General features: G+C 35.2%; 1 long non-coding RNA gene across 1 annotated transcript in view; it reads left to right on the top strand.

Annotated features, from left to right (window-relative positions):
* Positions 1-4,712: 4,712 nt before the first annotated feature.
* The window catches only part of LOC106558726, a 39,880-nt gene continuing 28,824 nt past the window's right edge, over positions 4,713-15,768 (top strand). The window contains exon 1 of the long non-coding RNA XR_005357619.1: positions 4,713-4,882. This is a non-coding gene — a long non-coding RNA (uncharacterized LOC106558726). The remainder of the gene's footprint in view (positions 4,883-15,768) is intronic.

Raw genomic sequence — 15,768 nt, 5'->3', positions numbered from 1 at the left:
GCAAACTACAATCTCAATAGTAAATCTATGCCTGGTACGAACATCTATACTATGTTCTTTTTTTTTAATATTTCTACATTAGGATCATTTTTCTTGATATTCTTTTTTTATTTTTTATAATAAATTTATTTTTTATTGGTGTTCAATTTGCCAACATACAGAATAACACCCAGTGCTCATCCCATCAAGTGCCCCCCTCAGTGCCCGTCACCCATTCACCCCCACCCCCCGCCCTCCTCCCCTTCCACCAACCCTAGTTTGTTTCCCAGAGTTAGGGGTCTTTATCTTCTGTCTCCCTTTCTGATATTTCCTACCCATTTCTTCTCCTTTCCCTTCTATTCCCTTTTACTATTATTTATATTCCCCAAATGAATGAGAACATATAATGTTTGTCCTTCTCCGATTGACTCATTTCACTCAGCATAATACCCTCCAGTTCCATCCACGTTGAACAAATGGTGGGTATTTGTCATTTCTAATGGCTGAGGAATATTCCATTGTATACATAAACCACATCTTCTTTATCCATTCATCTTTCGATGGACACCGAGGCTCCTTCCACAGTTTGGCTATTGTGGACATTGCTGCTATAAACATCGGGGTGCAGGTGTCCCAGCGTTTCATTACATCTGAATCTTTGAGGTAAATCCCCTGCAGTGCAATTGCTGGGTTGTAGGGCAGATCTGTTTTTAACTCTATGAGGAACCTCCACACAGTTTTCCAGAGTGGCTGCACCAGTTCACATTCCCACCAACAGTGTAAGAGGGTTGCCTTTTCTCCTCTCCAACATTTGTAGTTTCCTGCCTTGTTAATTTTCCTCATTCTCATTGGTGTGAGGTGGTATCTCATTGTGGTTTTGATTTGTTATACTATGCTCTTTATCTTTGGCAACAGAGAAGCCATTATCACGTAAGACAGAATCTTCCCATCTGTGAAGTAATGATTTGCATTTCTCTCTTAAAAAAGTAGAAAAAAATTGAAACTTCCCCAACAGACATGACATGAATACCAATCTACACAGAGTGTTTTACTTAACCTGCAATTATAATAATCTTTATGTCCAAAAGCCCCAACCATAAGACCAAACACACTTGTAAACAGAGACCTGGTAATTCAGTCTTTTTGTAGAATTATGTAACAGACCAGGGTAGTATATATTCTAGATATACAGGAGAGCAGGTGGTTTACATGGTTTACTTTTAGCATACATCTCAATATGTGTGGGTGTTTGCAAGTGGTGGACATAGAAAGAAAGGGGAGTATTCAAAACCATCTAGTCTCACAGAATTATTTTAAAAGTTACCAAATGATATATGTCTTTAAAACATAGAATATTTGTAATCTCCTATTCAAAGAATCCCATGTATCCTATAATTAATGCATTAGTTTAATTTTCTTTGATCTTTTAAATATTTTTATCCTTCAAAAGTATGCAACTAAAATTACATACTCTCAAATTACTTTTCTTAAGATTGATTTCCTGCTCCAATGGTTGCTACCTAGAAATATATCAGAAAATGCTGAGATAAATAGCTAACCATTTACAGAATATAGCATTAAGCTATGATAAACCCAGAACTATATATATTATATTACCAAATATTAGGAGTTGCCATATTAAAGACAATTTATAAAATAACTTTTTTTCCTCAGAACAGACATTTCACCAGGAATATTATTTTCTCTTTGTCTATGTCCTAATATATTTGAAAGGAAATTTTTAATACTGATGTGTGTGTGTGTGTGTGTGTGTGTATGTGTTTAATAATCAGAGGCTACAAAAAACAAACCATAGGTCTTTGTTAGTCTACAGAAAGATTTTACTTGAATATAAATTTAAGCCTTATGAAAATATAGTTAATCCTTAAACAACAGAGGTTTGAACTGCAAGAGTCCACTTATATACAGATTTTTTACTTTCCCTTAAATGTATTTTCTCGTCCTTATGATTTTCTTAATGACATTTTCCTTTCTAGCTTACTCGAATGTAAGAATACAGTCTATAATACATACAACATATAAAATATACATTCATGAAGTATTTATTTTATTGGTGAGGCTTCCAGTTGACAGTATGCCATTAATAGTTAAGTTTGGGAGCAAAGTTATATATGATTTTTAACTGCGTGAGAGGCCAGAGCCCCTAACCCGCACATTGTTCAAAGGTTAACTGTGCATTCTCTGGGTTAGCACTCTCCTGCAGTAAAATACAATTTCTGTATTTTATTTAAAATCATCAAAGTGATGTCTAAGTTCTGATTTGAAACAATGTGAGATGTTGGATGCTGAAAATTGCTATCTGTCATTTTAAAATAAAAGGAGGGCTACCAATTTCTACTAAAGTGATACCTTCCCTTGGTAGGGCTGGAGTCGGTTAGTAGGAGTGGATAGCAATGTTGTTTGCAACTCTCTAAGGTAATACCTTTCAAACTAGAATATCAACCTGAAGACTATATTTGCATTTCTAACAAGCTTCCTTGTCATGCTGATGTTACTGGGCCATAGACAAATTTTGAAGAGCACTCAGTGACCTAAGAATCTGAATCATCCAAAAGGCATTCAACTCATAGTACATACAAAAATTAGCATAAAATGTAATCAAAGACCTAAATATAAGAGCTATAAAAAAGCTGTACAATCTTAGAAGCTACAAAAAACTATAAAACCTTAGAGGAAAACATAAATACACCTTCATGACCCCAAATCATGTACCAGTAACAACAGAAATAAACAGATAAATAGACATCATCAAAATTTAAACAGTTTTGTTTTAAAGGACACCAATAAGCAGGTGAAAAGAGAATTCATGGAACCAGAGAACATTTTTACAAATCATATAAAATATAAGGAACTTGCACCTAGAATATACAAGGAAATCTTACAATTCAACAGCACACAAAAATTTATCCATGAATGTTCATAGCAGCATTATTCATAAATAACCAAAAAGCAGAAACAACTCAATATCTATAAAATGATCAATGGATAAATAAAACATCTTATATCCATACAGTGTAACACTGTTTGAAAATAAAAAGGAAATGAAGCATTGATATGTGTTATAATATAGAAGAACTTTGAAAACATCATTAGACTTTGAAAACTTTAGAGAATTCAGTTACCAAGGGGCACATATTGTACGATTCTATTTATACAAAAATGTCCCAAATTAACCAAGCTATAGAGACAAAAAGATTAGTAGTTGCTTAGGGCTGGGGGAGGAAGAATAGGATTCTGGGGGTATCTGCTAAGGAGTATGGGGTTTCTTTTGGTAGTAATGAAAATGTTCTACAATTGATTGTGGTGATGGATGTGCAACTGAGAATATACTAAAAACCATTGAAGTCTATATGTTAAATGAGTAAATTGTAATGCAAATTATATCTCAGTAAAGCTGATTTTAAAAGGCATTAAATATTTATTGAGCAGATACTACATTTGAGTACTGTCTTCTCCCTCTTTTTAATTTCAAAAGTATCAGATTTAATAGCAATTTCTCTGGAACATTTTTCTAACTTTCCCCTTTCCCAATGACTTGATCTGATGCTTTGACTAAATGCTTTTAACACACCTCTACTTCTGCTTCAGAGCCGGTGTGACACTTCAGTGTGATAGATTATTTAAAATTCTGTCATCTGTTTTAGATTCTAAACTGCAGTGACCATGAATAGTTTGTCTGGTATGTTATTTCCATAACTTAACACAGTGCTTGGTAGAGCTGGTGCTTAATAAATTATTCTCACATTAATGAATGAAGGGCTCCTGGTCTTGCGGGACTGTAAATCTCCCTGTTTATAGTCTCGTAAGACTTGGTAGCATGAGGTCAAGAGATTGTCAAGCACCTCCTCTGCTATTCCCGGGCATATAGCCGTGGTTATTGTGGAGACAAAGCAACTTCGTTACAATTGAAGAGGACACCAATGGAATAGCTTAAAAAGGGGCATCATGTTGCAGAAGATTTAGACTAAAATGCTTACCCTTTTTTTGTCTCTTAAGCTATGCAACTCTGCCTCATCCAAGTAAACTTCAGTTTCCTTATCCTTAAGGCATTGATAATGATATTCACTTCTACTTTATTGTCTGGGTGATTATGAAGAACAAAGAGAACCCAGGAGTTAACTTCTTGCAGATGTGAAACTATATAAATATAATTTGCTAATGGTATGGCATATTCATAGAGAATTAAAAATATGACAGCTAGGGGATCCCTGGGTGGCTCAGTGGTTTGGCGCCTGCCATCGGCCCAGGGTGTGATCCTGGAGTCCCGAGATTGAGTTCCACATCAGGCTTCCTGCATGGAGCCTGCTTCTCCTCTGTCTGTGTCTCTGCCTCTCTCTCTCTCTGTCTCTCATGAATAAATAAATACAATCTTAAAAAATAAAAATAAATAAAAAATATGACAGCTAAAGAAAGACATTTGTTTAGATCAGAACCAAACAGAAGGCATTCTTGTTTGCCTACACAATAGCCATTTCTCTATTCTTCCTTGCTAACAGAAATCCAATTTTGTTCAAGCAGCTGTGTGCCCTCCCCCAGGAAATGAATTACAATTGGTCTAAGCAAATCATTAAAATTATATTTCCCTTACCTACAATTGGTCTTAAGATAGGCATTAATTCAGTTCTGGCCAATGAAAAATAAGGTGAATCTAATATGTGCTTCAGGGGAAATATTTAACTCCTTGAAAAGAGGCACACAAGAAAAAAGTCCCTTTATATCTACCCATCTTCCTTCCTGTGTGAGATTCTGTTCTATTAGGACCTTAGGCAGAGTGCTGCGGCTGCTAACTTCCAATCATGAAAGAAGGGCCAAGAGAATCACAGAGATGCTTCACCAGCCACTGATCCACCAGCCACGGAACCACTGGCCACCAGAATTTTTAGTATGTAAATTCAATCACTGTCTTCAATACGGAAGTCGCTATTAGTGGGACTTTAAAACAGTTTTTTTTTTTTTTTTTTTTTTAAGAAAATGCTGTAACTGATACTTAGTTCTTTGGGGAAGTGTAGTGGCAGAGTGACACAGGGAGGATTAGGGTTTATCTTAACAGCCTTCCTCTGCCATGTGTAGCAGTGGCAGTCCAATGTCTCCTTGCACTTTGCCACATTAGAGCTGTAACAATAGGCAATTAAATCTTTGAAAATTAGAAAACTTGCTCTTGAAATTAGGCAGATTAATTGAAATGATAAAAGGTATTTTTAAATGATCATGTCTAAGTACTTGTCACACTAATTTGGTGAAAGAGGGGAAGACAAAGCATAAGAGAAAAAGAGGATGAGTCTTTCAAGCCTAAAGGATTTGTTGATTTCTGATGTAGATTCCTACAGATTCATGACATTGTTTTAAACAAGGTACAATGTACAGTTGAAGACTAATTATACAATTTTCTGTGTGGCTTCTGTAGCCTTGCTGTTCTAGCCAAGACCTGTCTCTTTTGTTACAATAATCACATCAAAGTAGCTATGAGGCCCAGGAATACATAAGCAGGCACAGGGACACACATTTACACACACACACACGCACACACACACACACACAATTACTTATAACAACACTTCCTTTATCTAACTGAAGAAAATGAGAGTGATTTCTGCCCAGTTGGACTTCTTTGGGGAGGAAGGTGCATTTATTGAAAACACACAAGTGCTATTAGTTAAATAAACCACCTAGTGCGGGATCCCTGGGTGGCGCAGCGGTTTGGCACCTGCCTTTGGCCCAGGGCGCGATCCTGGAGACCCGGGATCGAATCCCACGTCGGGCTCCCGGTGCATGGAGCCTGCTTCTCCCTCTGCCTGTGTCTCTGCCTCTCTATCTCTCTCTCTCTCTCTGTGACTATCATAAATAAAAAAAAAAAAAAAAAAAAAAATTTAAAAAAAAAAAAAAAAAAAAAACCACCTAGTGGAAACTCAGACAATAATTGATCTTAATGCTTTTTAACACCATGTCTAGAAAGAATGTCTATTGACACATATTTTTCAATGAATTTATTCCTCTTCCCTCCAGAAATATAGCCAAGGCAGTCTCAGCCTTGTTAAGCATAGGTAAAGCTAAATGATTTTAAGATACACTAATGAGTCATTTGTCTAAAAATGCTGACTCTAAGTTCACTGATAGCAAGGCTTTTTGCTTTATTCATATTTGAGTTCTCAATGGCAGAAGCGCTGGCACAGAGAAGTGGCTCAAGAAATTTTTGTGGCATAAATGTTTGAATGAAGTCATGAATAAATTACTAATTCCCCAAATTTTACCACTTCATTTCTTTTATTTTCCTTCCTAGATCAGGAACGTTGCATTTTTGTAAAGTATCTTTCAAACTATATGTATCATGAATATTTTGAACCGTGAGGGCATATATAACTCTATATAATTTAGATCATAAAGTAGAATGAAGAATCTTTTATTTTAGATTTATCGTGTTACACATTTATAAACCTTGAATAAGTAATGTGTGATCTCCTACAGGGATCCAGGACATTGAAAATAATAATTATTATTATAAATATGATTTTGAAATAATATTTATGAAATATAAAATAATTTCATATGAAATATGAAAATAATAATAACTCACAGACCTTGTGATACCTGAGCAGTCCACTGCATGTGCAGAGAATTCTAGACTGAGGGTCATTGGTATATTAATGGCCTGTCCTGGAGAATATACTATGACCAAAAACAATTGCATTCAGTAAGGCCATCTTTTTTATCCAAGCCCACAGCTTCAGGTAAGCCTCCTAGGAAATAAGTGTAGCCCGTCCACCTAAACACAAGTATAGCTTTGCAGTCCTGAAATAGAATATACTGTAGCCAAAATGCCCTCATGTCTTGCCTTCCTCTGTCCATAGGAAAGGAACTGACCTAAACAACCTCACAGGCCTCCTCCCAGATCAGCCACACTACCACTTTGACATTGTCCTTCACACAAAACTCGTTCATTCCCTGCTTCTGATTCTATTGGCCATGAAAACCTCAAGAATATCCTTCTAGGCTTTGCCTGCTCACTAATATGCTCTTCTTTATAGCAAGGTACACAATCCATTTCAAAGCAATCTCTTCCTTCCCTGAATTCCTAAACCATTTATAGCCTGCCCCATATCATTTGCCTATGCATAGTATGTCTTACATTATTTCACTATGTATTGCCAATCCTATGTCATTTCAATATAGGTTGTCTGTCCTATATCATTTTATTATGATCACTATTATTTTTAACAATCGATATATTTTATTGTTTACATATTATATACTAGGTGCTATGTTAGGTGTTACATCAGTGTGTGTCAGGGCCATATCTCAGATTTATCCCAAGGACAGTGTTCCCCTTCCTTCAGCCTATTCCAAAATAGAAACAAGGACTCAAAGAAAGCACTAGCCTAAGTATACATCCTTGACTAAAAGGTGACTGTGTCTCCCCTTAGATACCGGACACATATTTCATCCCTATGTTTACCTTTTATTTCCTTTTTAGATCATGGACTCTGTGTTTTTATAAAAACAAGGTTTATGGAAGACCCAGGAAGAGACAGAGGGGAAAAAAGTGGGGGACTTTGAATAGCCAAAGACAAAAGAAGTTTCCATTCTGGAAGATGTAGGAGTAAAATAGAAAGGCCAACCCTTCCAATTTTCTAGAGAATGGAGGATCCATTTTTGAAGGACACTCCACTATTCTAACAGTCTCAGTCACTTGTAAGTCCCTGAAATAAGAATGTCCAACTTGGGGAAATGTTATGTAGTTCTCCCCACTTTCTCTGAATTAAGAGGCCTTGGTCCATATGATATTTAGAAGGGTTTCATTAAAAACTATTACCATGTCTATATAACCCTTGAGTTCACCTTGATTATCCATTTCTATAGGACTAGAATGGTATTCAATTTATCCCCAGGGTACAGTAATTATCCTATTAATCAACATATTCAATTAACTAAGATGTCCTATTCATCAAAAACATACTTAATAAATGCAAGTTCATTTAAGTAAGAAAAAGCACAAGCATCTGAAACAACAGTAAATTTCAGATGGCAATAAGATTAACAAATGTTTACAGTCCATTTCTGTCCTCTGCCATCAAAGCAAACATCAAACTCAAGCTGTCATCACTTTGATCTTAAATCACATAAAATGTTAACAAGCTAAGAAACTTTAAAAACTAAACAAAGCACAAAGCATGTCTGTTGTTAGGGGGTAGGATGGGCCCAGACACTTAATCCTTCCTTACTAGTTAACCAAAGGAATTCAAACCTGATTTTTATCAATTTTTGTCCCTCCATATAAGACATAAAGTAGTGGTTAATAAAGTTTTCCAGGTTTGTCTACTGAATAATTTGTGACATCATTAATCACAAAGGAATTGATTATTTTTGCCACCTAATTAGTGAAACAAACTTCTACTTAGCACCTTGTGCTGAAAATGTGTCAGCACTTCATTACCCAGATATTGCAAACTGCAATCTGGTTGCTATAGTGACAAGATCCCATGGGGATTTTTTGTGTTTAGCTGACACCTCTAGATCAGATGGAATATGATTAAAAGGAAAAGAATCTAACTTAAAGCACTTTGGTGCTGAAAACACTGCAAAATTATGGTTTTAAAACTGCCAATTTCAAATAAAATGATTGCATAAGTCTCCATAGAAATAAACTTTTTTTGTATTTCATTATTTTTGGACCTTCATTTTTCTTTTTTAGTTGGAAGATAAAAATCGTTATTGTAGAAACACTCAGACCATAACCCCAATTGTTTCAATATTTTATTGGGTATAGTAATGTATAAATCATGTTAGAAGCCATGGAGTTAAGCCAAAGCAAAAAAGACAAAAGATGTATGGCCATAAAGCAATGAATAAATCAGAAACATAGATTACTTTATGTTAATATGATTCTGTGACAGTAATTGGCAGGGAAGCTTGTTAAAATGGCAATTCATTAAAAGTTATAGCTGTTTGGTTAGATGCTGAGTTTTCTCCTGCTCATCCTTTACACTATCCCACTGCATTCATTCATAACACTTTATTTTTACAACCTGACTTATGTATAATGGAGCTCTGGGGTCAATATTAAAATATAGAAAATATTCCAATCAACAAATAATTATTGAGCCCTCATTTATTCCTTTATTTTGATACTTTAATCCTCCTTTCAAAAATTTCATTGATCTCAAAATATGCAATGACTTACTTGCATAACCCAAATCAGCAACTAAAGACATAACCCTGGGGCACCTGGGTGGCTCAGGTAGTTGGGCATCAGAATTGATTTCAGCTGGGATCATGATCTTGGGGTTGTGGAATAGCCCCCAGATGGGCTCCATGCTCAGCATGGAGTCTGCTTGAGAGTCTCTGCCTCTACCTCTGACTCTCTCCCCTCTTTCTCTCTCTCTTTCTCTCTTTCCAATAAATAAATAAAACCTTTAAAAATAAAAAAGAAGACATAATCCTGCATAGCCTTGGGTAGTCAGGACCTGGATTTTGTCAAGACTAGGGTGCCATTACTGACAGGACAGTCAAGACCCAACAGAGTGAGAGAATCCTAGGATTGGTACAGCATGTGCTTAACAAGTGTACTCCAGAGCATATATTGCTGGCAAAGTGTGGCAAAGAGAGAAATCACTTGGCAGTTGGAGCCCCAAATGGTCAGTGTTCAGGATGGCTCTCAGCAGCACAAAGGATCTGAGATTTAATTGCAACAAAGATCTCAACCTTGGAAAAAATAAGATATTGGGCAGGAAACCAAGGCATTGGCATACGTACAACCTAGTTTGGGAAGTAGTTTTAAAAGTGTCTAACCTTCACTGATGCAGAATCAATAGGAACCAACAAGTCATTATTGATGTCCCAGGTGACACAGAGTAGTTAGTTCTGCCATTGGACATGCAGATTTGAGAACAGAAGTGATAACTCTTTGGAGACTCTGACCATAAAATATAGTAGATTGTACTGGTGAATATTGACTCAAGAAAGCCCAAGACAACTAAAAAGTGTGTTCATTAAAAAAAAAAAAATCATTACACAGAAATCATTTTGCCAGTCTGGATAATAATTTAGCAGAATTATAAAGACAAAGAGACTCTTTCCATATGACTCTAAGAGTAAATAGCAAAGCTGTTAGCATAAATTATCCTGCTGGCCTCAACTTCTCTGGAAGCACAAAAGGTAAATAATCTTCTACAATAAAGATATAAAACCAACCTTCAGTAATCCAGATGCCATTTACTCAAGGCAAAATAATACATACTATATTTTCTACATTTCTCTAGAATTCTTAATTAAGTCAGTAGCTTTGTATATTTGGTATATGTCTGCAGGGCTACTTTGAGTGTCAATGGCTTTACTTTTAGCTATATTCATGCTAGGTAGACTCTCTCCTAGGTACTACATGGCACTCTCAACTCCATGACTGGAGCAGGGAAACATAGGCTTACAGCTGTGGAGTAGATTTAAGTTTTTTGCATGATTTATGAATAAGTATCAGAGCTTTATACTTTATTGTTAGATATATATTAAATCAATTCCTACTAAACTAAGGAAAGTAGATGGCTATGTCATGATTTACAGAAGTGTTTATTAAACACTAAACTACAGACAAATATGAAAGTATAAGCTTGTTTGATTTTTCATTAAATCTCTTATTTTGAGATAATTTTAGAATCACATACAGCTTTAAGAAATAATACAGGAAGGTCCTGTGTACTCTTATCCAGTTTCACCCAAAGTTAAGATATTTATAAAACTATGGTACCCTATCCCAGCTAGGGTATTGACACTGATACCATCAACTTATAGAACATTTCCATCACCACAAGGAGCCCTCATGTTGCATTTTTACTAACATACTTCATTCACAACCATTCTGATAGCCACTAATCTGTTCTCTGTGTCCATAATTTTTCAAAAATGCTATATAAAGAGAATCATGCAGTATGTAACATTTTGTAATTGGCTTATTTTCTTCAGTATAATTCTCTGGAGGTTCATCCAGTTTTTTGCATGCATCAGTTTATTCCTTCTTTCCATGGTAGGAACGTACCACAATTATCTAACCATTTATTCTTTGAAGGCATCTAGGTTGTTTCCAGTTTTTAGCCACTATGAATAAAGCTGCTACCAATACTCATATACAGGTTTTTGTGTGAATGTGTTTTTATACTTCTGGGATAAACACCCAGGAATGCAACTGCTAAGTCATATGATAGTTTCATGTTTAGTTATTCAAGAATCCACCAAATAGTTTTCCAGAATGGTTATAACATTTAACATTTCCAAATGTGGTCCATGAGTGATCCATACTTGGTATTCTTGCCAGCATTTGGTGTCATTACTATATTTTATTTTATGATTCTGGTTAATTAATAGTGTGAGCTGATTGTGGTTTTAATTTTCCTAACAATATGATACTTATACCTTTTCATTATCTTATTTTCCATTTTCATATATTCTTCATGTCTTCTGCCCATTTTGTAATTGGACGAAATTGTTTGTTTTGTTTTTACTATTGAGCTTTGAGTGAACTTTATATACTCCAGATTCGAGTCCTTTGCACATTTAGTGTGCAAATATTTCCTCCAAACTTGTTGATAGTCTTTTCATCTTCTTAGCAGTCTTTCACAGCAAATTTTTTTAATTTTGATAAAGTTCAATGTACAATTTTTTTTTTTATTTTATGTGTCATACTTTCAATGTCAGGTCTAAGAACTCTGCCTAGCTCTAGAACCTAAAGATTTTCTCCAACATTTTACTTTTAAATATTTTGTACTTTTACATTTTACATTTAAATCCATGATCAGTGTTAACTGAATGTTTGTATAATGTATGAGGCAAGTTGAGTCTCATTCTTTTTTTTTTTTTTTTTAAAGATTTTATTTATTTATTCATGATAGTCACAGAGAGAGAGAGAGAGAGGCAGAGACACAGGCAGAGAGAGAAGCGGGCTCCATGCAGGGAGCCCGATGTGGGATTCGATCCCAGGTCTCCAGGATCGCGCCCTGGGCCAAAGGCAGGCGCCAAACCGCTGCGCCACCCAGGGATCCCTCATTCTTTTTTTTTAAACATTTTACTTATTTATTTGACATAGAGAGAGCACAAGGCAGAGCAGCAGGCAGAGGGAGAGGGAAAAGCAAGCTCCCTGCTGAACAGAGCCTCACAGGGGCTTGATCACAGGACCCTGAGCAGGACCACTTAACCGACGGAGCCACCAGGCCCTCCTTGGTTCATTCTTTATCTATGTTATTCATTCACTCCAGCACCATTTGCTCAAAAGTGATTTGTTTTCTCCCTTGAATTAATGTACTCCTTTGTCAAGAATTAATTGGGAATATTTGTGTGGGTCTATTTCTATATCTATTCTGTCCCATTAGTCTTTGTGCCTACCTCTGCGAAACAGTTTGGATTACTGTGGATACATAAAAAGCCTTGAAGTCAGACTGATTCCTCTCATTTTATTCTTCTTTTTTAAAATTGTTTTAGCTATTTGACATCCTTTGTCTATTAAATTTTAGAACAGTTTTGTCTATATAAGAAGTCTGGCTGTGATTTTGATAGAAATTGTTAAATCTGTATATCCATCATCTCAAAAACACAGAAATGGCTTCTGTGCCCATGGACAACAATCTAATACTCTGTAAGTCATTATGCCCATGCCAAGCTGCTTCATAGAACTCAGCTGGGTTTGAGAGAGAGGCCTGGAAGTCTAGTTTCTCCTGGTTCTTGCCTAACAATCTTCAATCAGTCCCATTTAAAACAATTTTATATATTGGTATGTGTATTAATCATTGCTGTGTAAGAAATTATCCCTAATTACTTAAAAAATAAATATTTATTTCCCCTCAAAATTTTGAGAGTCAGTAATGTAAGAGTAGTTTAGTTGTGTGGTTATGGTTCAAGGTCATTCATGAGGTTGCAATTAAGTTGTGAGCCAAGGTTGCTTCAATGGTGACTCATTCACAAGGCTATTAGCTGGAAACCTCACTTCTTCACCATGTGTAACTCTCTACAATGATATTGAGGATCTTCATGAGGATCTTCATATTCTCCCAGAGTGAGTGATTCAAGAGAGAAAAAAGAGAGGAAGCCCTAAAGCCATTTTTGACCTGGTCACTCATACTATCACTGTCGCCATATTTTATTTTCTAGAAGAGTCAATAAGACTAGCCTACCCTTAAAGCAAGAATTACCTTCCACCTTTTAGAGGAAAAAAACCCATCAGAGAATTAAACATAAGATACCAGGTTTTTAAAGTGTTTTGCTACTTTAGAAAAGTTAGAAAATATTTTTCTAAATTAACTTCATGAAGGTACACAACAATTCAATTATATCACCATTTAGGCATCATAAAGCTTATTATTGGTAATCTTTAAGCAAGGGAACAAAGAAAATTGTAAAAATGGTTATCAACAGAATAATAGTCTAATATTTGATTATAAATTACATAAATGTTAAATGACATTTAAATGCTGTCAAGAATTTCTGTATTTCCTGTCAAGATCTTATTACTATTTGGTATGTTTTAATTAGAATGAAATATACAGGAGGCCCTAAAGAAGTATGAACTATAAATGAAATGTAACTTGGGTTTTAGGCAATCATACTGGGCAGACAAGAGCTGATTGTTGATGCTAACATCTTTCCTAGGATCAATGATACATACTAGTTCCCAGTTTCTTTCTTTCTTTTTTTTTTTTTTTTAAATAGTACTAAGTTTAGATATATACCCTATGGTTTGATTAGAGAACTGAAAGAATTATAAATTAACATCATATTGAACATAACTATAAAGATCAAATGGAAAGCAAATTTACTAATTCCAATAAAAATAAGTGTCTAGATTTCTTCCACTACCAAATTTCATCATAGTTAACTATTAAGAAAAAATAGTTTTTGTGGCAAGCTTTGCAAGACGGTTTTACATACAACCCCCATACACATGCACTGACACACAAATATATCTCTACATTCCATGGACACAGATATAGATAGATAGATAGATAGATAGATAGATAGATAGATAGATGATAGATAGATAGATAGATATTCACTTGCCTAATCTTCATTTTTCTCAAGTACACAATAACAATAAAAATAGTACATAACACATAAGACTCTGAAGATAAAATGAGATGATACAGGTAATGTACTAAGCACAATGTTTGGCACATGGTTAGTCTCCAATTGTCCAATATGTGTTAGCTATTTTTGTTACTTAAATGGCATTATCACAAATATGCTTTCTTGTGATTGTAAATAGGAAGAAGTTATAGAGCATTAATTCTGCATTCTGGTAAGTATCTGGTTAATATTAAATTTCTCAAACAGAACTATCCTATTTCTCCACCACTATATTACTATTTTTTAAGACTCAAAGCCACCCACCTAATAAGTAGGCAAAATTGTGATTTAAATCCACAGTTTCCTGATCTTTCCACTACAGTATATGAATTGAATAGATGGTCTTCTGGTACATAATTTTAAGTGTATCCTTTTGTAATCATCCAATGATATACAGGTTTTTCATGTAACCCTCATTATATAGATACAATAAATTCTAATTAGATGTGTGAGGTCCTCAGGGATGGTCTAGAGTCTTACTGCTTTCATTGTCCTCTTTGCCCATCCTTTCCCCAACATAATCTCTCAGGTCAATGCAATTCTATGTACAGGTACTCAAAAAATTCATGCTTCTTAAGATGATAAATTCCTTTCAGCACCTACTTATTTGTAATAGTTTGTTTTGACTACAAACATTTATCTCTGACAGGAAATTGATTCAGATATTTAATAGCCAAGTAGAGTTTACAAGTGTGATAGTCAAGTGAACATAATGACCAATAGGTGCCTGAGTGTTCTGAGGTTAGTTTTCTCTTCAATGAGTACAGGCTTTGCTATAAAAAATTTATTCATGTTGGTATTTCAAATAAAGGAGAAGAAAAACCCTTCTCTTAGACTTCAACTCTACTCTAAAACAGCAAGCTGGAATTGGAGGGTATTATGGAAAGCGAAATAAGTCAATCAGAGAAAGACAATTATGTGGTTTTATTCATATGTGGAATTTAAGAAACAAAACAGAATCAAAGGGGAAGGGAGAGAAAAATAAAATAAGCTGAAATCAGAGAGGGAGACAAACCATAAGAGACTCTTAACTATAGGAATCAAACTGTGGGTTATTGGAGGGCAAGTGGGTGGGGGGGATTGAGTAATTGGGTGATGGACATTAAGGAGGGCATGCAATGTAACACTGGGTGTTACATGCAATAGATGAATGAGTTCTATGTCTGAAACTAGTAATGTAGTATATGTTAATCAATTACATTTAAATAAAATAATATTTTTTTAAAAGATGCTTAATAAAGAGTACAGCTCATTGGTTCTCAGAAACTAAAAGTAAGTATATGAATGGAAAACACATTTCAGTTCCTATTTGGATAATAACATCTGAGGAACTGTTGGTTGGACATTCTTATAAAACAACAAATTAGGATTGTCTCTGGTGCCCTTGCCCCATAAGTGTAATCCAACAGATCATTTCCCAAACTAAGTTGGTACTTCAGAGATAGAGTCAAGTCCTCTGGCTGAATTGCGTTCTCAAGAGGAGATTGAGTAGAAACAAGAGCTGGGTAATGGTCTGGAGAGACTTCTGGAGTGGCAATACTATTAAATATGGTGAATTTGAAAGAAGTCTTGATGCTCTGCCCCTACTCAGGGAATGTGCTTTAGAGGTTATGCTGGACTCTGGACCAGGGAATCTGAAAAGGAAGAGTATAATAAAAAATATCTTTTATT

The sequence above is a fragment of the Canis lupus genome, chromosome 4 (genome assembly GCF_011100685.1).
Source record: "Canis lupus familiaris isolate Mischka breed German Shepherd chromosome 4, alternate assembly UU_Cfam_GSD_1.0, whole genome shotgun sequence".
Lineage (NCBI taxonomy): Eukaryota > Metazoa > Chordata > Mammalia > Carnivora > Canidae > Canis > Canis lupus.
This window is presented reverse-complemented; position numbering and strand designations above follow the sequence as displayed.